Below are 22293 nucleotides of genomic sequence, written 5' to 3' on the forward strand. Positions count from 1 at the left end.
GACGTCATCATGCGCATCCGCCGAGCCGAAGAAAATAGATCCGGCCGCGACGCAGAGAAGATGACGCCGCGGCGAAGAGAAGAAACGGAGCGGATGGGAGGTGAGTTTATTCTCATTTATTCTTATTTTCAGCCCTCATGTCCGCGGGGCAGGAGGGACCCGCTGCAGATTCTTCATGGAGAATCCGTAGCGGGCCTGATTTTCCCCGTGGACATGAGGCCTAAGGGGTCTACTTCTCCTGACACTCCTTTCATTTCATGCCCAGCTATATGTCCACACATAGGATTTTAGCCACAGTGGGCATACATCTAAACACAAGAGAAACAGAGGCATCATTCTAGGGGTGCATGTCTCTGTTTTCATGTTTTCAGTCTGCAAAAAAAGACTTTAAAATGACACATTTGTCAAAAAATTTAAAATCTGAACTTTTTTCCAATTGCACAAGGTTGTCTAATTTTCAAAATGGGGTCACTTGCTGAGGTTTTCTCTTCTTTTAGCCTTGCAGTGCCTCTATAAGCGTGCAATGTGGCCTGCAGGATATCTGAACAAAATTTGTGCTCTGAATGCTGGTGGGTGCTCCTTGGGCCCTGCTCAGTGTCCACACATAGGATTATGGGCACAATGGGCATATTTTGTAAATAAAGGAGAAACGGGTGCATCATTTTTGGGGTGCATATCTCTTTTTTTTATGTGTGCCGTCTTTAAAAAAAGACTTTAAAATGACACATTTGTCAAAAAACTCAAAATCGTAATTTTTTTCCTACTGGTTTGCATAAAATCACTCAAAACCAGTGGGGTCAAAATGCTCACTATTCCCCTAGATGAATGCACAAGGTTGTCTAGTTTTCAAAATGGGGTCACTTGCTGGGGTTCTGGGGTTTTCTCTTGTTTTAGCCTCGCAGTGTCTCTATAAGCGTGCAATGGGGCCTGCAGGATATACGAACAAAATTTGTGCTCGGAATGCTCCTGGGTACTCCGTAGGCCCTGCTCGGTGTCCACACATAGGATTATGGAAACAATGAGCATATTTCAAAATACAGGAGAAACAAGGGCATTAGTTTTGGGGTGCATGTCTCTGTTTTCATGTGTGCTGTCTGACAAATCTGTCATTAAGTCATTTTTTTTCAAACAAATCCAAATTGTAATTTTTTTCCTATTGGTTTGCATAAAATCACTCAAAATCAGTGGGGTCAAAATGCTCACTATTCTCCTAGATGAATGTGTTAGGTTGTCTAGTTTTCAAAATGGGGCCACTTGCTGGGGTTTCCTCTTGTTTTAGCAGCGCAGTACCTCTACGAGCGTGCAATGGGGCCTGAAGGATTCACCAACAAAATTTGTGTTCTGAACGCTCCCAGGTGCTCCTTTCATTTTGGGCCCTGCCATGTGTCTCCCCATAGGATTATGGCCACAGTGGGCATATTTTTAAATACAGGAGAAACAGGGGTATCAATTTTGGGGTGTATTCCTCAGTTTTCAAGTTTACTGCACAAAAAACAGTTTTCAAAAGGACACATTTGTGAAAAAAATGAAATTTTAATATTTTACACAGGATTTGCATTAATTCCTGCAAAAAAAATGTGGGATCAAAATACCAACAACACCCCTCAATGAATACCTTAAGGGGTCTATTTTTCAAAATGTGGTCATATTTCACAGTGACTATCAGTCTGACACCTATGAGCCTCTGCAAACTTGGGTTGGTGTATAAAAATAAAATGTACTTCAAAATTTTCATAATTACTGTTGAAGTTGCAAGTCTCCTAAATTCAGCAAAATAAAAAAAAATTACAAATGTGTTTCCAAAATAAAGTAAACAGATGTAGATATACATTTGATTTAAAAAAATGTACAGTGTGTATGTGTATATATATATATATATATATATATATATATATATATAATATATATACATACACACATATGTGATATACAGCTGCTGAAAATAGGAAAACACGACAATTTTTTAAAATTTTCCGTAAATTTGGTACTTTCAATAAAAATATACAAATGTTATCGATCTACTTTTACCACCTAAATGAAGTACAACATGTGTCGAAACAACAATGTCAGAATTACTTGGATATGAAAATCTCAAAGAGTTATTCTTTGTTAAAGTAACACATGCCAGATTTCCAAAATTTGGCTTGGTCTTTAAAGGGGTTGTCCCGCGAAAGCAAGTGGGGTTATACACTTCTGTATGGCCATATTAATGCACTTTGTAATATACATTGTGCATTAAATATTGGCCATACAGAAGTTATACACTTACCCCCTCCGGTGTTGGCGTCCCCGTCTCCATGGTGCCGACCGAAGCCTTCTTCTGCCTGGATTAGACGCGCTTGCGCTGAAGGGGCCGCTCCGGCGTGCTCGCGCCGCACAGGTCTTCTGCGCATGCACAGAAGACCTCTGCGGCGCGAGCACGTTGGAGCGGGACAGAAGAGGGCAGACTGCGCAAGCGCGTCTAATCCAGGCAGAAGAAGGTTTTGGTCGGCGCCATGGAGACGGGGACGCCAACACCGGAGTGGGTAAGTGTATAACTTCTGTATGGCCAATATTTAATGCACGATGTATATTACAAAGTGCATTAATATGGCCATACAGAAGTGCTTAACCCCACTTGCTTTCGCGGGACAACCCCTTTAAGGTACAAACGGGCTTAAGGGGTTAAATCAGTTGGGGAAGTGTAAATGTAAAACTTTAAGTTATTTCATGTCGTTCTTCAGATTTTGGCTGTTCTTGTTTTGTCTAGAAGCACTGCTTATTAGTAAGGAGTCCAGCAGAATTCAAAAGTTACATATTTATGAAGAACAATGTGAAGGGAGAAATCAGTACAAAGTAAAGCAAAACTTTTACCAAGTTACTCAATTTACTATACAAACTAAAAGCGGTATTCCCATCTCGGCAAGTTACCCCCTCTCCACAGCATAGGGCATAACTTGCTCATCAATGGGGGTCCGACAGCTGGAAACCCCAGTGATCCAGAGATAAAGCTGCTGGTACATACTAAAATTTTAACAACGGTGGCTGTGCATGCATGCTACCACACCATACACTTAAAAGGGAACTGCCAGTGATAGCAGAGTTCAAGCAATCTCTGTTGGTACTATTCACCTCAATGTGGGCGCTTAACATAGAGAAGTTCAAGCACTTGGCTGTCTCTGGTAAATTCCATTAAATTAAACAGAGTGATGGCATATGGTCATCACTGTGAAAATTTCAGGACGTGCTGGAGGCTATGTCTCTGGATAGGTGGGGCGCCAGCAGTTAGGCCACCAAAAATCAACAAGTTATTCCCCTATTCTGTGTATAGGGAATAACTTGCCGAGATGGTAATATCTCTTGAACAGCATAGAATATTGAAAACTGTCAATGAACAGGGACGTTTTTCTTCAAATAGTGATATTTGCATCATTTTTTAACATCACAAATGAAAGGCCAAGTTTCCTTAACATTTCTAATATAGCAATATAGGTTTCTTTGATACAGGGGTCAGTTTATGAATACACATTTGTTAAACACATAAACTTTAGCACAAGTCTGCAACTAGTTTAAAGGCAACTACGATAAGTGATGCTGTCTCACTCTTATCACTTACTGAGCATCTCCTTTGATAAGCGAGAAAACACTGCAGCTTCAGAACCAGCAGCACAACACAGCAACAATCCCTCCACATACCCAGTGTTGCAAAAAGTAAAGCAAGACTGTGCATGTGTGACCACCTTGGAACAATTAATAGGGTGGGCACAGAACAGAAACAGCAGGTGGTGCTACCTGGGGATAAAAACATTTTAATAAGTGTAAATACAAAAATGTTTATAATTATAAGCTGGATTTACCTATAAACATTATTCCTTGTGGGACAACCCCTTTAATGGTCTATTGCCAGATCTGTTAGGATCACTCTCTGCCCCCCGGTGACTTGAGGACATCAAGCATCTTTTTCTGTTATAATCAATAGAACACTGCAGCAAAATGATTGCTTCTGCTGTTGTGACCACCAAAAAGAAAATAGAAATAAACCTAAGAGCAAAGAGCTAACACAATTAGGAATTTAAGATTCATACTTGTATTTAAGTTTTTTGGTACATTTAAAAGAATACATCCAGGCAGGAGTGCTGTCTACTTGCAGGGTCACAAAGCACAAATATCAGGATGGTCTTTATGATTGCGTCCCACTGACCTAGATACTGACAAACATCAATAATATGATATATATATATATATACACTTTAATTTACACTAATGCTAAGCTACAGTCAATGCCTATACAGACATACAGGAGTCACAGAGATCAAGGATCTATAGCAGCTGTTTGTTTTGGGCAACTCCGAGACAATTTAAGGTCAATTTAGAAGGGACAAATGTTGGGCAAACAATGCCCGACACTCGTCCCTGTGTGTCCTCGCTCCCATGCTGTCCCACGGGAGCTAGTAGCACTGGCTCGCTCACAGAGCAGCCAGTAGGGTGGCGGGGAGGCCGCAGGAGATTTCTCTCCTCGTGCTCCCCCGCCCCTCTCCATTGACTTAACATAGCGGACGTTTAGTACTGAACGGCTGCTATTTACACTCAGTGATCAGCAATCAGCTCATCGTCCATTGTTTATGCAGCATAAATCATTTTATGATTAAATTTATCATGTCTAATAATAATCTGATTACGCTATGGCCATGTTTTTGCACAAACAAAAGGGACTGTCAACATGCTGGACATTTACAAATATGTTCTTACATCACCTTTTTCAATTAGATGATTTATCTAACAGAAGATATGGACACACTATTTAATTCTACCTACACTGCATAATCTCACACTTCCATTTAATGTTTTGGATAGCAACATGAAATGAAAAAGATACTGTGGTACCTTTATCACAGTATCAAAATTTATTTGTGTGAAATGGTCTTCTAATCTCAGCTACACAAATTGAAATGTAAGCTTCCATGAGGTTCTGTATGAGAGTTATGATTAATAACTGAAAATGACTATGGTGCTTGAAGGATCACATCTGTTTCTTATGACAAAATCCCATAATTCTCTCCTTGGGGCAATCTTTACATTGGAAGTTACAAAGTATTTGGAAATGAATTTTGGTTTCAGAAGAAAGACGTGGTCTATATTACCACATATTTATGGATGATTACATTTGTTTTACCTTATTTAAAGGGGTTGTCCCGCGGCAGCAAGTGGGGTTATACACTTCTGTATGGCCATATTAATGCACTTTGTAATGTACATTGTGCATTAATTATGAGCCATACAGAAGTTATAAAAAGTTTTATACTTACCTGCTCCGTTGCTGGCGTCCTCGTCTCCATGGTGCCGACTAATTTTCGGCCTCCGATGGCCAAATTAGCCGCGCTTGCGCAGTCCGGGTCTTCTGCTGTCTTCTATGGGGCCGCTCGTGCAGAATGCCGACTCCGTGTAGCTCCGCCCCGTCACGTGCCGATTCCAGCCAATCAGGAGGCTGGAATCGGCAATGGACCGCACAGAAGAGCTGCGGTCCACGGAGGGAGCGGACCCCGGCGGCCATCTTCAGCAGGTGAGTATGAAGACGCCGGACCGCCGGGATTCAGGTAAGCGCTGTGCGGTTTGTTTTTTTAACCCCTGCATCGGGGTTGTCTCGCGCCGAACGGGGGGGGGGGGGTTAAAAAAAAAAAAAAAAAAAAACGTTTCGGCGCCGGACAACCCCTTTAACTCTTTTTTTTATTTTTTTATTATTCTTTATTTATAGCAGATTATCAATTAGTTACAGTCAACTTAGTCTTTTCGTTAAGCACCAACATACCGACATCTTAGACATTGCAATATTAAAGAATTAGTTACATTTTCTTTGTTGTGAGTCGAGGTGTGACTTATCTTATTGTAGTATTCAAGACTCGTTGTCCTTCAGTTCGTCATCTGCGTTTCTTTTCTTTCTGTACAATCTATAACCTTTTAAACGAACGTGCCACAAACAGGAATAAACCAGGGGGACATACGTAGGGGGGGAGAGAGGAGAAGAGAAAGGAAGAGAGAGAAAAAATAAAAGAAACAGAAAATACCAAGTATATCGTAGAGTGTAGCTCTGTATTCTGGTGTTGCTTACGTCGTTTGACGGTTAATTATCGAACGATATTCCTCTGAGTCCTGGAACACTAACCAATGATGCCATATTTTCCTGAACCTTTCTTGCGTGCCCCTTAGTGCCGCAGTGAGGTCCTCCATCTCCATAATCCATCTTACTGTGTTAAGCCATTGTTGGTGGGGTTGTCTGTCTCCATAGTTTGGGAATGCAAGATCTTGCCGCACTCACCAGATAGCGTACTACCGATTTTTTTTGTATGTCTCCAGTGGTATATTGCTGTGATGCAGGAGGAAGAGAGCAGGGGATTTTGGTAATGAGTAATGAGTAAATCAGGATGCTGTCTGCCACACCTCTGTCCAAAAGCCCGCCAAAACCGGGCAGTCCCAGAATATATGCAGCATAGTCCCTTGCTCCGCCCCGCATCTCCAACATGTGGGGGCGACTGTCGGGAATATTTTGTGCAAGTGGGATGGCACCCTGTACCACCTGGTGAGGACCTTATATCCGGATTCTTGTATCTTGCTAGATATTGAAACGGAATGTGTGATGTTGAAAATTCTATCTCTTTCCTCAACTGTGAATGTAATTCCCAGCTCTTCTTCCCACTTGTTCATGCACCCCGGTGGTGAGGCCTCAGGTTGTGTGTTTAGTATATTATACATTTTGGATAATGTATGTCTGAGGGGGCCCTTCTCGCTACAAATGAGTTCGAACTGTGTTTTTGGGCGAACATAAGAGGTGGGGTGGGGCAGTGAGGAGAGAAAATGTCTCAGCTGTAATGTCTGCCATAGTGAGAGTTGTATTGAGTCGGTATTTCCTCTGAGCGTTTCTAGCGGGAGCCACTGGCCGTCTTGTATAAAGTGTTCTACCCGGAATCTATCTTCCGTAATCCTTGAACGGAATTCTTTATTCTCGTTGCCTGGAAGGAACCTCGGGTTGCCCAGGATCGGGAGCATCGGGGAAGGCCTAGGGGATATGTCTATCCTTGCTAGTACTTTGGCAGCGATCGAGAGCGTGGGGCCATTTGTGGGGTGGAGTGCTACTTCTGTGGGGGCTTGACCCTCTATCCATGGGAGAGCTACCAGCGGCACCGGGGTTGTTGCTTGCTCCGTTGTTATCCACTGTTTAAGGGCTGCATGCCGGTGCCAGTCCACAATGCGTACTAGGTGTGCTGCCTGGTGGTATTTTACGAAATCTGGTAGTCCCATTCCCCCTTCCCTTTTTGGTCGAGATAACGTGCTCTTTGCTATCCGCGAGGTCTTTCCTGCCCAAATGAATGTGGACGTTAGTGATTGTAGATGCTGGAAGAATTGTTTTGGTAGTTGTATGGGGAGGGCCTGTAGCAGGTACAGTACTCTGCGGAGGATGTTCATTTTGATTATTGCTCCCCTGCTGAACCAGGAGAAAGTCCCCTTGGTCCAAGAGTTGAAATCTTGTCGAATTTTGCTTAAAAGTGTTGGGAAGTTGGCTGAATATAGGTCCTCAATGTTTGGCGTTAAATTGATCCCCAGGTACTTAATGTGATTCCTTTCCCACGGGAATGAAAAAGAGTTTTTCAGCTCCTCTACTAATTGCTGCGGGAGAGAAATATTGAGGGCTGCCGACTTGTGGTAGTTTATTTTGAAGTTTGCTATTTTGGAGTAATGGTTAATTTCAGCCATTAAGTTTGGCAAGGAGGTCCTTGGGTTAGAGATGAAGAATAGGAGATCGTCCGCGTATGCGGCAATCTTATATTCTTTTTTCCCCGCCGTGATCCCTTTAATGTCTGGGTTGTTGCGTATTTGTGACAGCAGGGGTTCTACACAAAGTATAAAGATCAGTGGTGATAAAGGACACCCCTGTCTTGTACCGTTTGAGATGGAGAATGGTTTTGAGAGCTGGCCATTTACTCCAACGGACGCAGATGGGCTGGAATATAAACTTGTAAAACAATGTAACATATTAGGGCCCATACCCATATGGGTAATGGTCGCAAACAAGAAGTCCCACTCCACCCTGTCAAATGCCTTGTCCGCATCTGTGGACAGTAGGCATATCGGTTTGGAGAGTCTATGTGCTGAGTGTATCAAGTTAATGGCTTTAGTTGTGTTATCCCTTGCCTCTCTTGATGGGACAAAGCCTACTTGGTCTCTGTGGATTATGTTACTTAGGTAGGTGGAGATCCTATTTGCCAAGATTTTAGAAAACAGTTTCAGGTCTGCGTTGAGTAGAGAGATGGGGCGGTAACTCTGACATTGTGTTGGGTCCTTACCTTCTTTAGGAATGACTGCTATGTGTGCTGTTAAGGTGTCTCTGGGTATTTTGTTTCCGGATGTTATGGAGTTAACGGCCTGAATAAAGTGGGGGCGTAAGCGTTTCTGCGAATTTCTTATAGTATGATAGGGTTAGCCCATCTGGCCCTGGGGCTTTCCCTGTCTGGGATTCTGTCAGCGCATCTGCTAGTTCTGTCGGGGATATTGGGGCCTCCATCGAGTCAATGGCTTCTTGGGGGAATCTGCATATGTTTGTTCGTTGCAGGTATTCGTGGATCATGGCTTTCTTGTGTTCCCTGGCCTGTTCAGGTTGTGGTGGGGATAGATTATATAGGGATTGGTAGTAATTAAGAGATGAGCGAGCGTACTCGGATAAGCACTACTCGCTCGAGTAATTGGCTTTATCCGAGTATCGCTGTGCTCGGGGCTAAAGATTCGGGTGCCGCTGCGGCTGACAGGTGAGTCGCAGCGGGGAGCAGGGGAGAGCGGGCGGGAGAGAAGGAGAGACAGATCTTACCTCCGTTCCTCCCCGCTCTCCCCTGCAGCTCCCCGCTCCGTGCCGGCACCCGAATCTTTAGCCCCGAGCACAGCGATACTCGGATAAAGCCAATTACTCGAGCGAGTAGTGCTTATCCGAGTACGCTCGCTCATCTCTAGTAGTAATCCCTGAATGCTTCTGAAATTTGTTGGGGGAGGTGTAGCGTGTGGCCTTTGGGGTTGTTAATATGTGGTACGTAGGTCTTGGCTCTAGCTGCACGGAGGGCCCGGGCCAACGTGTGGCTCGGTTTGTCACCGAATAAAAAAAAAATGACGCCTGCATTTCGTCAGGCTCGCTTTTGCCTTTCCCATACAATGAGATCGTACCTGCTGTCTGAGCCGGAGCAACTCCGTCGCCCTCTCGTTGTCTAGTGTCGCTTTGTGGGTGGTCTCTAATGCCTGGATCTGGTCCAGTAGCCCCCTGAGGTGTGCGCTACGTTCCTTCTTAATGCGTGAGCCAAGGCTTACGCAGAAACCTCGTATCACGCACTTGTGTGCTTCCCACACCGTTAGAGGGTCTACCTCTGGGGTGACATTATTTTTTAAATATTCTCTTAGTGTTGTGTGGATTTCGTCTGAATTTGCCGAATCGTGGAGGAACGATTCGTTAAATCTCCAGTGCCAGTTCCTGTTGTGTAGGGAGGGTAACTTTAGTGCTAGTGTGATCATGACGTGGTCGGAAAATGTGATAGTGTCTATTGTTGCCGAGACGAAGTTCGTTAGGGCTGAATGTTGAAGGAGGAAAAAAACAATTCTGGAATATGTGTTATGCGGTGGGGAGTAGAACGTGTAGTCCTTTGTGGTGGGGTGTAAGGTTCTCCACGCGTCTACTAGCTGATACTTGTGGAGTGTATTTTTGATCCTGCGATACGCTGACATGGGGAGGTTACCACTACCTTTTGATGTGTCTATTCGTGGATCTAGCGGGACGTTAAAGTCTCCTCCTAAGACCAAGGTGCCCTCCTGGAATTCCTCCAGGACTCCCTCTAAGAAGGATACCTGGTTGGAATTGGGTAAATAGACTGTCGCGAGTGTCATTAGTGTGCCAGCGAGTTTCCCCTTGAGGAAAATATATCTACCTCCTGCATCACAGCGAACTTCTCCTTGCTCCCATGGGACGGAGTTGGCGATAAGGATGGAGACCCCCTTAGATTTGGATTCCGCGTTGGTACTGTGGTATGCGTTTGGGAATCGGTCGTTTGAAAATCTGGGACTTTTGTTCATGCGGAAGTGGGTCTCCTGGATGAAGGCCACCTGCACTCTTCTTTTCCAGAGGAGGTGGAGGATGGAGGACCTCTTCTCCGGCACATTCAGACCCTGCGCGTTAATAGAAATTATAGAGAGATTAGCAGAGTCTGACATTGTTGTAATAATGTACGTTACTTAGCAGGTGGGGGAGAGAAGGAGAAGATGCTCAGAAAGGGAAAGAAGAAGAAGAAGAAAAAAAAAAAAGGGAGAGGGGTAGGAGTGGGGAGGAGGGGACACTCACATGATACACAAGGAGGACTAGACCGGGACAAACAAAACTGAGGCTAGCTCCAAGGCCAACAACTATACTTTAGTCAGGGAGCCTGTTTTCCCCGTAATCCGGGGATAGTGCCAGGTCCCCTGATGCCCTACTGGGGGTAACGTGGAAGTGCACTTAGACTCTTAAGGCCGCTGACTAACTCGGGGGTTGGGTAACTATGAAACAACTTCGGATTCCGTCTCAATATGAGTATCAGTTCTTCTATTACTTTCTTATTCGGAGCTTCCGTGTTGCCACTATTGGTAGTGGTAATACTGTGGGAAAAAACAGGAGAAGCAGAGAAACAAAACAAGTCGGCTTTTGTCACACTCGGTGACTGAGAGATTGAGTGAAGCGCTGCCACTGCTCGTGCGGTGACCGCTACCAGAGCACATCAAGTCTCGTGTTCTTTGGTTTGTTATGGGTTTCAGTCTCTGCTGCCTTGCTGGTCAGGGAAGTTCCCTGGGGCCCCTGTGGATCTTGGGTTGAACTGTGTAGTGTCCATGGGTATAGTCCAGTCTGGAATGGGCACCGCCAGGACCTCTAAAAATCTGAACGCCCCTTCCAGGTCTGCGGGTGATCTAACTGTGTAGAGGCGACCTTGTTTGCGTAGTATTAAGTGGAAGGGGTGGCCACACTTGTAGGTCGCGTCCGCCTGGCGTGCTGCGTCCAGCCATGGTCTTATCAGTCGCCTGCTGTTGAGGGTCAATCTGGAGACATCTGGCAGGATAGTTATTTCGGATCTGTTAAAGTTGACGGGGCCTCTTTCCCACGCCAGGCGTTGAATTTCCTCCTTTTGTCTGTAAAAATGCACCCGGCAGATGACATCCCTTGGCAGATTCGGGTTCCTTGTTCTCCCTCCTAGCATTCTGTGGACCCTGTCTAGCTCTATTGCCCTGTCTTCTGGGCGGCGTAAAATCTTGTTAAAGACAACTGTAACGCATTCGTAAAGTGCGTCTGGTGGTATGTCCTCTGGGAGGCCTCTCAACTTTAGGTTGTTGCGTCGACCTCTGTTTTCGACGTCGTCGAGGTGAAAGGTCAATTCAGAGAGCTGTTTTTGCTGTTCTTCTATGATGCTTGCTAGCTGTTGGAAGTCCACGTGGGAAACCTCAGGGTTCTCTTCTAGCGCCATCACTCTTTCTGTAAGGGCCTGTACTGAGTGATTGACTGTCGCTATAGCCCTCTTGTGTTTTTCTTCTATGTCGTATTTGCGTCTCTAAGTCCGTTTTGGTGGGTAGAGCGCGCATCATGACCCAGAGTGCCTGTAGTGTTTGCGAGTCGTCTGCAGGTGGCGCTGTGTGGCTGCCGGGAGGTACTGCCTCATAAGATTGTTGGGAGTTGTAGTCCTCTTCTGTGTTAGTGTTATCTCTCTGGGAAGATGGAGGTCGGGCAGTATGGGTCAGATTGTCCCCCTGCATTACCCCGTTCTTTTTTTGGTTATCTTTCCAGGAAGGGGTAGAGTCTGCCTCGGAGCTCCTTTTGTTGCCCTTTTCAATGGGACTATGTCCCTGGTTGGGGGTTTCATGGGGTGTATTCCCCGTAATGTAGCGTGAGAGGTCATCAGTGTGACCCGTGGTTGTCCTCGGGGCTTCTGCCCTGTTCCCCTTACTGGCCAGATCTGGTTGTTGTGTTCTGCCTGTTGGTGTGGTACCTTTTTGCTTGTGCTCCCTTGGCCCCTCATGCTGCCTCTGCTCCACGTTGTTAAGGGGCTGCCCTGCTCCTCCGGCGCCTGCGGGTGGTGCTTCTGCTCCCCATACCTGTTGCCTGCTTCTGTCTGCCTGCTGCTCCTGGGTCTGTTCATCTGGGGATTGTCTTCCTCCAACCTGGTCTGGCTGTCTTGTCCCCTCGTCTCCCGGTGGCTTCCTCGCAGTCCTCTCTCTCAACCCCTGCTCCGCACCTGAAGGGGACCTCTCTGCACCCGCGGTGACTGTCGGCGGGACCCTCGGAGCTCTGTACCGCTGCTGTGCGGTCTTCCCTCTCTGCTGGCGGTTTGCCAGCTTGCTGGTCTCTTTGTCTTGCGGTGCCTGAGGGTGAAGCTGCAGTGTCGCTCGTCGGCTTCAGCGAGGGCTTCTCGCGCTGGCCCGGCGCCATGTTGGACAGACGTCTTCCCGCTCCGGCAGCGCTTGTCCCGTGCAGGTACCGGCTTAAGGGTGATCCGTGGGTCTGCGGCTGGTCTCCCTTTCTCTTTCCCACTCTGGTCATCATGTGGCAGGTGCTTTTTCCTGCTTTTTCTGGCTCTCTGTGAGTTGGTGGCAGCGGAGCTCCGAAGTGTGCGGCCTCACGCTTCCATGCCTAGCCACGCCCCCCCTTATTTAACTCTTTTAAGACAAACGACTTCATTTTTTTTTTGTCCCCGCCTTCCAAGAGCCATAACTTTTGATTTTTTTTTTATCTGCATAGCATTAAGATACTGGTGTAGAAAGCTTTGTATTTTCAACTACTGTTCTTACACTAACGTTGGATAGCAGTCTCTTATGCTGCTCCCCTTCAAAGTCAGTTACTAAAACTTCAGCATTGTTCTCTTTTGTGAGACAAACGACTTCATTTTTTTTTTGTCCCCGCCTTCCAAGAGCCATAACTTTTGATTTTTTTTTTATCTGCATAGCATTAAGATACTGGTGTAGAAAGCTTTGTATTTTCAACTACTGTTCTTACACTAACGTTGGATAGCAGTCTCTTATGCTGCTCCCCTTCAAAGTCAGTTACTAAAACTTCAGCATTGTTCTCTTTTGTGAAGACCACCTTTGCCCCATTCTCCCTTCTTGGGACCAAAGCATCACTTGCGCAAACACTTCTACTATATCAACAGCTTCTATTCTTCTGAGTGGTAACTGCTGCGGAGCTCCGAGCAACAACCTCTGGCAGAGGTAACTTGTGACCTACCATAGGCTCTTTTGCCAGACCTTCTTTAGCCACTTTTTTGGCACAAACTGTGTGAAGTTCCCCCACTATAGGCTCTTAGGGATTTACAACTTCCACAGCTTTAAACCCAAGCACTGTAGCATCAAGCTGCACTGTCATAACACAAGCTGTCAACATCACTAGATACATCACTCACATCTTTCTGGCTCTGCACAATACTCATCTGAAGAGCGCTCTCAACCTCACTGGAGACTTCTCTTACAGCAATATATTTTTAAAAATCCAGCTCAGCAACCAAATCCAGGCATCCAGATGTAAATTGCAGGACAAGCCTGCTCAACCCAGGCTTGGAAAATTAAAAACCAAACTATAATATAACAAAAACATCGCCAAGCTCTGCTGTTACTGTGTTCCAGTCTGTTCCAACATTGGTTTTGTAGAATCAGACGGTTTGAAAGTCATCTACAAAAGTTGAGACACCTGTAGGAATAGTTTGCATTCAATTTCAAACCATAATTTTCTTTCTGTGCTGCAGAGCAGCTGTCCTTGATGTATTCCCTAAAAAAATTCATTTGCATAAAATCAGGTAAAAATTTCATAATATATTTATGTTTTGAACTTACGTCTGAGCCATTTCCCATTTTTTGCTGGACTTGAAGTGTGTTTAATGTAACAAATAACTGGAAAAATTGAGGTGTTCTAAAACTTTTGAGTGGCAGTGTTGTTGACAATGGTCTTGTAGGTCATATTTCGGCAGGAAGCGAGTTCATGGTCAGCTTTCCTTTTTTATATGTGATCTTAATCATAGCAATGTATGATGACATGTTTTAGATTGTTTATTGTCATATACACTTAGATATGTGCATTTCCTGCTATATCACCAACATCCTAATTGCATTCATTTTATGCATGCACTGATATGCCTATAACATTGTGTGATCTGGTATTTAAGTCCTTCTGTGTTGTGCATGTGTGGACAGGTGATCACCTATTGACATTTCTGTTACAGAATAGGTCCCAGCCAGCCTAGACATCTTGCATTCATGCATATCTCAGCTTGCCCTGAAGGTTGGGACCCAGTTTTGGTGGTTCCTTAAACTATGGTACATGTTAGTCTCTCTAGTCACAGCAGAGATTGGTAATAATATTGTTACATTTTGTTTCAAATTTGTCTTTATGTGTATATATGTTTTTGAGGATTGGTATGTCTTTGCATTATTTATTTTGACCACTCCACGTTTCAAACACACATACTTGGATGGGCATGTATTTGTTTGCATATCACATGATTCACTTAGACTTGCTGTTCTTTTAAATAGGCCTCATGCAGACAGCCGAGTCAGATCCCACTGTGTGAATTCTTCGCAGCAAGATGCGCCCCAGGATTCACCTTATACTCACCCGTCCGCCGTCTTCTCTCTGCACTGCGATGTGCTGGCTGGCGCACAGCCACAGTGCGTCAGCCGTGACATTTTTGTGCGGGCCTCTGCAAAGCTCGCACAGACATAGGACATGCTGCGATTTGTTACCGCACAAGTTTTTGTAGTCAAATCTCAGCTGTCTGCATAGGATTGCACTGCATGTAATGCAATCCTATGGCAGTGTGCACGGACAGAAATTCCGCAGGAAATCCCGTTGCGGAATTTCTGCCCGTATGCATTTACCCATAGGGTGTGATGTTTTTAGATCTCTGCTGCTACTAAGCGTGGAGTGCAGTGCCAGAAATGCGTCAACAGAGCTTTTTTTGCTGTGGTTGCAATTCAAATAATTTTTTTAAACTAAGAAGAATAAAAGTTTTGGCTTTCAATTTTCCAAGTCTAGGTTCGGCTGGCTTTTCCTACAATTTGCTTAGACTTCTCTCACAACTGTTTGGCTCGGCATCATAACATAATCATATGTACGACTCTCTGTTTCTGACCAGCCTTCATTTCTTTCATCACTTGTATAGTAGTGCCAATATGTATTTCTGCATTTTGATCCTCCAGTGACTGACTGGCTTTTCTTGATAGCTTAGCACTAGACTTATAAGAAGGGACTAGTGTATTATATACATATAATATTCTCAATGAAGTGGTGAAATAGACTATACCCATAATATCAATGTGCAACAGCAAAACAGGGCTTTGACTCAGGGTGACAAAAGCACATACCCAGTTGAACAGCGTATTTAGTGTTTGTGAACAATGGTGAACAGGTTCAATAAAACAATGTGAAACAACAACTTAGAATAAGTGTGCTGAAAGAAGTGTACTGACAAGATCCTATATTCACAAATCGAGACGAATTAACAGAAGTTTACTTTCGGCAAGATGGCATAACGAGGTACACATCTAATACAAACATGAGGGAAATAGAAAGTTAGTTCAGTGACTGATTAGTTTTGAAGAAATTTGTGGCCACCAAGGTCACCCAAACGTATGCTACCTGATTTCTTCTTGTGAGGTTTACTGCAGGGCCATGTATACAGCAATACGCTGCAAATAATTGATGCCTTCAAAAGATGTTATACAGGGGGCATGGCTTGGAGAGCCACCGAGACGGCCGCATCTGCCTAAGCTCCGCTTGGTTAGGCACTCAACGACGTTTCACAGCGATCAACAGAGGCAGTGCGTTACCTGCAAGCTAAGGGAAACCATCCAGGACTAAAGCGATGTCCAGAAGGAGAACCTCCAGAGCCAATCCAACAAGACTGGAGGATGACTTTGTGCCACACGGACCCTTCTCAGTAATAGCAGCGGAGGATGCGTCCACAGCTGGATCCCCAGTAAGAGAACATAGAGACTCCCCAGATCCCTTGCCCATAGATGGAGGTGTGAAGAGCTGTGGGCATAGATGACAGCGACCGGCAAACAGCAGGGGGAGAGGAGATACTTAAGGCGGGAGACACTGCAGCAAGGCACTCAGATCCTAAGATGGCGCCGTGCATGCTGCTCCAGAGCGGTTCCTCACCTGCTGGCAGCCCTGTAAAACAGAGGCATAGAATGTCTGCAGATGCAGATTTGGGAGAATCTGCTGTGTGTGAGCACAATAAAGAGGGACAGGGAGGTCTGGCTAGCCTTTCTGCATCCAGCAGACCTGGTTCAGAGTCTTATATTAAAGAGGCAGTAACGGCGCTCAGAGACACTATTCAAGCTGATCTGAAAAGCCTAACAACCCTACAAAAGCTGGATTTAAGAGCTTCCTGGGAAAAGGTCCCAATAAAAAGCTTACCCTGAAATAAAGTTAGTATTCTTTGTATCTTTGCTTTGTGAAATAGGTACAGCTACGTGGTCGGACCATGCTCCGGTAGTGACAATAGCATTTGGCTGCCATCGTCAAATGACTAAACCATGGAGAAATAACACATACCTGATAAAATTGTCCGATTACAAAAAAGAAATACAAATAGTACTTGACGAGTATTTCGCCCTAAACAATACACCAGATATAGACCCTATGACACTCTGGAATGCTCATAAGGCCTATATGAGAGGAGTTCTCATAAAACTAGGAGCTAAATATAAAAAAGATAAATTCAAAAATACTGAGGCTCTCCTGGCTATAATCCAACTCCTGGAAAACAAACTACAAAATACTCTATCCCCGAAGACACGACGAATTATTTAAAACAAGACTGGAGCGCCGCAAAGTGTTACCGGGTGACTATGATAGAGAAGTTAATGCACATCGTGATAATATATATTCATTCTTTTTGTGATGCCAAGTTAGTATTTAATTCCAGTTAAGTTGTTGTCTGAAAATTTATCTGGAAAGCTGATAAGATAACGAGTGCTATTCCATTATTAACAAGGATAGTTACAATGCTTTTCTGTTGTAAGGTTTGAAAAAAATGGGATATATTAATGATGTAGCGTATCCACTGTAAACATTGTCTAACAAAATTGTACATTTGCTATATATTGCATGTCTGGCAATGTAATGCATGACAAATTTATCCTCAATAAAAACTCAATGTTTAAAAAAAAAAATGTTATACAGCGGAAGGTTGTTGCCATTGCCAATGTCATTTAAGCAGATGTCTTCGCCAATACACAGTCTCGCATAGAAAAATGCTTGAATGCTGGATGAGCCATTAGATAGATGTCTAGGTAGACTTTGATATGCATTTACTTCGTATGTGCAAAACAATTTTTAAAATGCTATTGAGGAATGTTTGCGTTTCCTAGGGAGAGAATAACTGAATGTGTGTGTCCAGAGGAGACATCTGAAGAACCCCAGTCTTCACCCTTTTAACCCCTTTAATCAGGATGCTGGCTTTGCAGTGTGGTCCACAGGCCTTTATTCTGGAAGTGGTTCCAGTAATAAGACAGCAGACGCTACCATAGAACTTGGTGAGGTACTTGAGGGTATGAATAGAGGTGCAGTGAGAACAATCTAGATCTGGATAGGCAGCATAACTGCAAAACAAGGGACTAGCTGGAGGTCAGGACACACGGAATGAGTTCAGAATGGTACAGTAGGCCAGAGGTTGGGACAGGCAGTAGAAAGAACTGTGGTTAATATAACAAGTCAAGATCACAAGCAGAGAATGCAATGAAATTAGGAATAGCCGAAGTAAGGGACTGGAGAATCAGAACACACTAGATAACACCATAAACTGGACTAAAAAAACACAAGCTCATGAACAGTCAATAGGGGAAGGGTAGCTCATATAACCAAGGGTTACCCCATGATAGGCAGGGAAAGATTTTCCAAGGTGTGCACAAGCCTTTTATCCCGCTTAATGCTCCATGACATACAGTTATGTCATGGAGGTTCGAAGTTTATATGGAAGGGAAACCTCAACAAGGGTAACATAATCAAATATTTCTTGGTGATAGCCAAATTCATTTTCCAGGGGAGAAAATGGGAAGGTCTGTCTTTGCTGTGACTGTCTTCTCTACCTGGGATACAGCTTGGGAAAGAGAGTCCTTAGCTTTTTCCTAGATGCAGAGAAATTTCCAGTGAGAAGCATTTACAGCAGAAGATGCAGAGAGGGATGTGAGAAGTGGTACTAGAGGATATTGACAATATACAATGTAGAAAGAAGAAACTCCAGGGGATTCATTAACATGGTTATTCAGACAGAACTATGCCCAGGGCAGGTGAGGCACCCAATTAACTTCTTGTGAGGAAACAAAATGTCTCAGGAAAGTCTCCAAAGTTTTGTTAGTTTGTTCTACTTGGCGATCTGCCTGTAATAATAATCATCTTTATTTGTATAGCGCCAATTTATTCCATAGCGCTTTCAAGGCACAAAAACAATATGGAAATAACAGAAATTACCAAAGGTACATGTGGTATTAAATTATTTAGAAACAAAGGGGGTGGGGTGATACAGAAGGGGCAGGCAGTACAGGAAGTGTGCGGCAGGAAGTGTACATGATAGACAAAAGTGGAAGGAGGAGAACCAGGAGAAAGCAGTGTCCTTTAGGCCTATGGAGCGAAAAATAGCAAGGAATAAGTCATGGTCGACCGAGCAGAGGGGTCAAGGAGGATTATTAGGGAGTAGTCACACCTCGATTTGGCAGTCATCAGGTCATTTGATACTTTTGGTGGTTTCAGTTGAATGTAGGGAGCGGAAGCCGGACTATAGGGCGTTGAGGAGAGAGTTATCAGAGAGAAAGTATGAATAGACCAGGCGTTCAATTAGTTTGGAGATGAAGGGGAGGTTGGAGATGGGTCATTAGTTGGCAGCGGCGGTCGGGTCATGGGTAAGTTTCTTTAACAGAGGGGATATGATGGAGTGTTTGAATGAGGGAGGAAAATAGCAGAGGTCAGGGACAGGTTGAAGATGGTAGTCATGTGTGTAATGACAGCCAGAGAAAGGGACCAGAGGAGGTGTGAGGGTTGCTAGCGCAGGTAGTGGGGCGAGCAGCGGAGAGCAGTCTGGAGACTTCTTCCTCTGTCGTTGCTTCTAGTATAAATAGTGGGCAAGTAATGGATGCAGTACTGAAGAAACTGGGATCAGGGCTAGCTGTATAATGTTCGGAGATTTCTTTGCAAAGGTTTTCGATTTTTTTTCTTAGAAGTAGGCGGCTAGCTCTACAGCAATGAGATCCGTCATGGGGGCCTGTTCTTTGGGGCTGAGGAGGGACTGGAAAGTATCGAAAAGTTGTTTGGGGTTGAGGGATAGTGAGGAGACGAGAGAGGTGAAATAAACTTGTTTGGTATGGTAGAGGGCAAGGTTGTAGGTTTTGAGCATAAATTTCAAGTGGGTGAAGTCTGCGGGCTGTTTGGATTTGTGCCACAGATGTTCAGCACACCTAGAGCATTGCCGGATGAAGTGTGTTTGGGGTGTGAGACAAGATTGTGTGTGGTCTGCTGTGAATGGTTCCGGTCAGGGGGGTGCGACTTCATCCAGGGCGTGTCTGAGAGTGGAGGAGTAGTGTTCAGCAGCCAGGTTGGGGCATGAGAGGAGAGAGATGTGGGTCAGGGAAGACTGCAAGGTCTCGGCAAACTGCTGGGTATGAACGGTCTGGAGGTTCCTAGAGGTGCGATAGGTAGGAGGGTCTGGGGAGATGCTGGGGTGCCTAATGGAGAAGGAGAGGAGGTTGTGGTCAGAGAGTGTGAGGGGGAAGTTAGTGAGGTGGGAGGTAGTACAGAGGTGGAGGAAAATTAGGTAGTGTTGCCGACTCTAAGTGAGGGACTCAGAGTTTTGATATGCTGAGGGAGGAGGTGAGCGTTAAAAGCTGGGAGGCAGATGGGGCCATTAGTGGGGATGTTGAAGTCACCAAGGATAAGGGTTGGGAGTTCGCAGGATAGGAAATGGGGAAGCCAGGTGGCAAAATGGAGCAGGAACAGGCCGGTAGCCTAATGGTTAGGCTTGGGGGGTGTTTTGGTGTAATTGGGGGGAGGTTTTGGCAGAGAGCAGTGCAGGGTGGGCTGAAGGAGATGTCCCCCGCAGCTAAAAGTTGTAGGGTAGCAAGGGTGAGCAGGTGATTGGAGAATTTGTGAGGGTGGCTATGGTGCTTCTTGGCGGTGGTGAGAGGGGGAAGGTGAGTGTGTGAAAGCTGTGCATGGGCGAGGAGAGCATGGAGGGGCTGATGTGGATGGAGTGTGTTGGGGCTGGGTATTGAGAGGTAGTATTAAGGCTTGTAGTGAGGATAGTGGTGAAGGTTAGTGCAAAGATGAGGGTGTTAATGTGCAGAGTGTGGATGAGTGTGGAGTCTACCTGTCTCTTGCGCTGTTTAACTGCATCATTTGTCTGCATAAGACACTTAATCCAGGACACAAATGCCTGCCAATGGGGCTACCACTAAATTTATACATCAAGCTACAATACTACAGCTGGGAGTGGCTATTTAGATTACATTAGTTAACCAGCTGGGCCCAGCCTTGCAAGGCTAGCAGACAGGATGCGAGAGGAAGAGGGGATGGAGAGGTTACTCAGGTTTATCAAAAGATTGCTCTCTTTTGATAAACAAAATGTGCCCAACAACATTAAGATGAGACAATGGTGGGGGAAAATGCTGTTGAGGGAAGGTGATAGGGCAAAAAAGGATGTGGTAATGAATAGAGTTAATGCAGGAGCAATGCAGGAACAAATCATTCCCACACAGTTATGACAGTAAATGAACATGGGTCAGTGGCACAGCAGACAGCATTAAGCAGAGTTTAGATGATAGGCTAAAAAGAAATGCAGTTTCACATCTACCAGACCGGACAAAGCTCTCCATAACTGTAAAGTGAAATGGACTTCCCGCTCAGACGCCCCATAATATGAAGTTACAGGCTATGGTATTTAAAGATCTGTTCAATGAACAGCTGTGCCAGATGGGCACTGGCGCGTAAAGTAGTAGAAAAAAAGATGGTGGAGCAACCCCAGAAGATAATGGAACGGTGAATTTGGAAAATGTATTCTCTCATTCAATGAAAGGAAACTATTAGAGATGAGCGAGTATACTCGCTAAGGCACATTACTCGGGCGAGTAGTGCCGTAGCCGAGTATCTCCCCGCTCATCTCTAAAGATTCGGGGGGAGGCGCAGGTGACAGGTGAGTTGCGGCGGGGAGCAGGGGGGGTGGAGGGGAGAGAGGGAGAGATCTTCCCTCCATTCCTCCCCGCTCTCCCCGCCCCCCGAATCTTTAGAGACGAGCGGGGAGATACTCGGCTAAGGCACTACTTGCTCGAGTAATGTGCCTTAGCGAGTATACTCACTCATCTCTAGAAACTATCAATCCACCTTCCTTATTTTGAAAATGCAGGGAGATAGTACTTAAATAAAGAAGGTGCAGTCTACCCCAAATACCATTATACCCAGCTGGGTAAATGTTTTTATCAAGTGAAGAAAAAATAAACAATTACGACCTCCAGACGTAATGGAATTGTATGAGATTAGTTATTGACAAACATCTCTATTTATTACTTACAAACCTGGGGATACACGTCTGGAAGCTGACTTTGTATCCTGTAGAGAAGTTATAGTGCAATTTATCATGAAACGTATATACATGCTGGTTTTTAAGTAATAAATAGACAAGTTTGGCGATAATGTAATTTCATTATGCCTGGAGGTCACACCATATACCCAAAGAATTGTTTATTTTTTTCTTCAATAGATGAGTAACGGATGATAAACCTGGGAGAAGTACAAACTGAGCCATCTTAGAGAACATATCAACCATGACCCAGATCAGCGAGCAGCTGAAAGAGAAAGGCAGATCGATAATGAAAGCCATAGATATATGAAGGCAGGGGATTTCCATGATGAGCAGCAGCATTAGTAGAACCGAGGGCTGTTACCAGGAAAGCTTATTATGTGTATATAACTGGCAAGCAGAAACAAAGTCCATGATGTTCTGAGTCAAAGTGGGCCACAAGTATTGCTGTGAAAAGAGTTCTGTTGTTCTGCTTTTCAGGATGACTGGCAAATTAGGTACGTTTTCTCCAACACAGAAACCTTGTTCTTTGCTTAACCCCTTAATGACCAAGCCTGTTTCGCCTTAATGACCGGGCCAAATTTTGGAAATCTGACATGTCACTTTAAAATAGAATAACTCTGTAAAGGTTTTGAATATCCAATTGATTCTGCCATTGTTTTTTCACCACATGTTGTACTTCATTTAGGTGGTAAAAATAGACAGATTGATT

This window comes from Eleutherodactylus coqui, chromosome 1 (assembly GCF_035609145.1).
Source record: "Eleutherodactylus coqui strain aEleCoq1 chromosome 1, aEleCoq1.hap1, whole genome shotgun sequence".
NCBI lineage: Eukaryota > Metazoa > Chordata > Amphibia > Anura > Eleutherodactylidae > Eleutherodactylus > Eleutherodactylus coqui.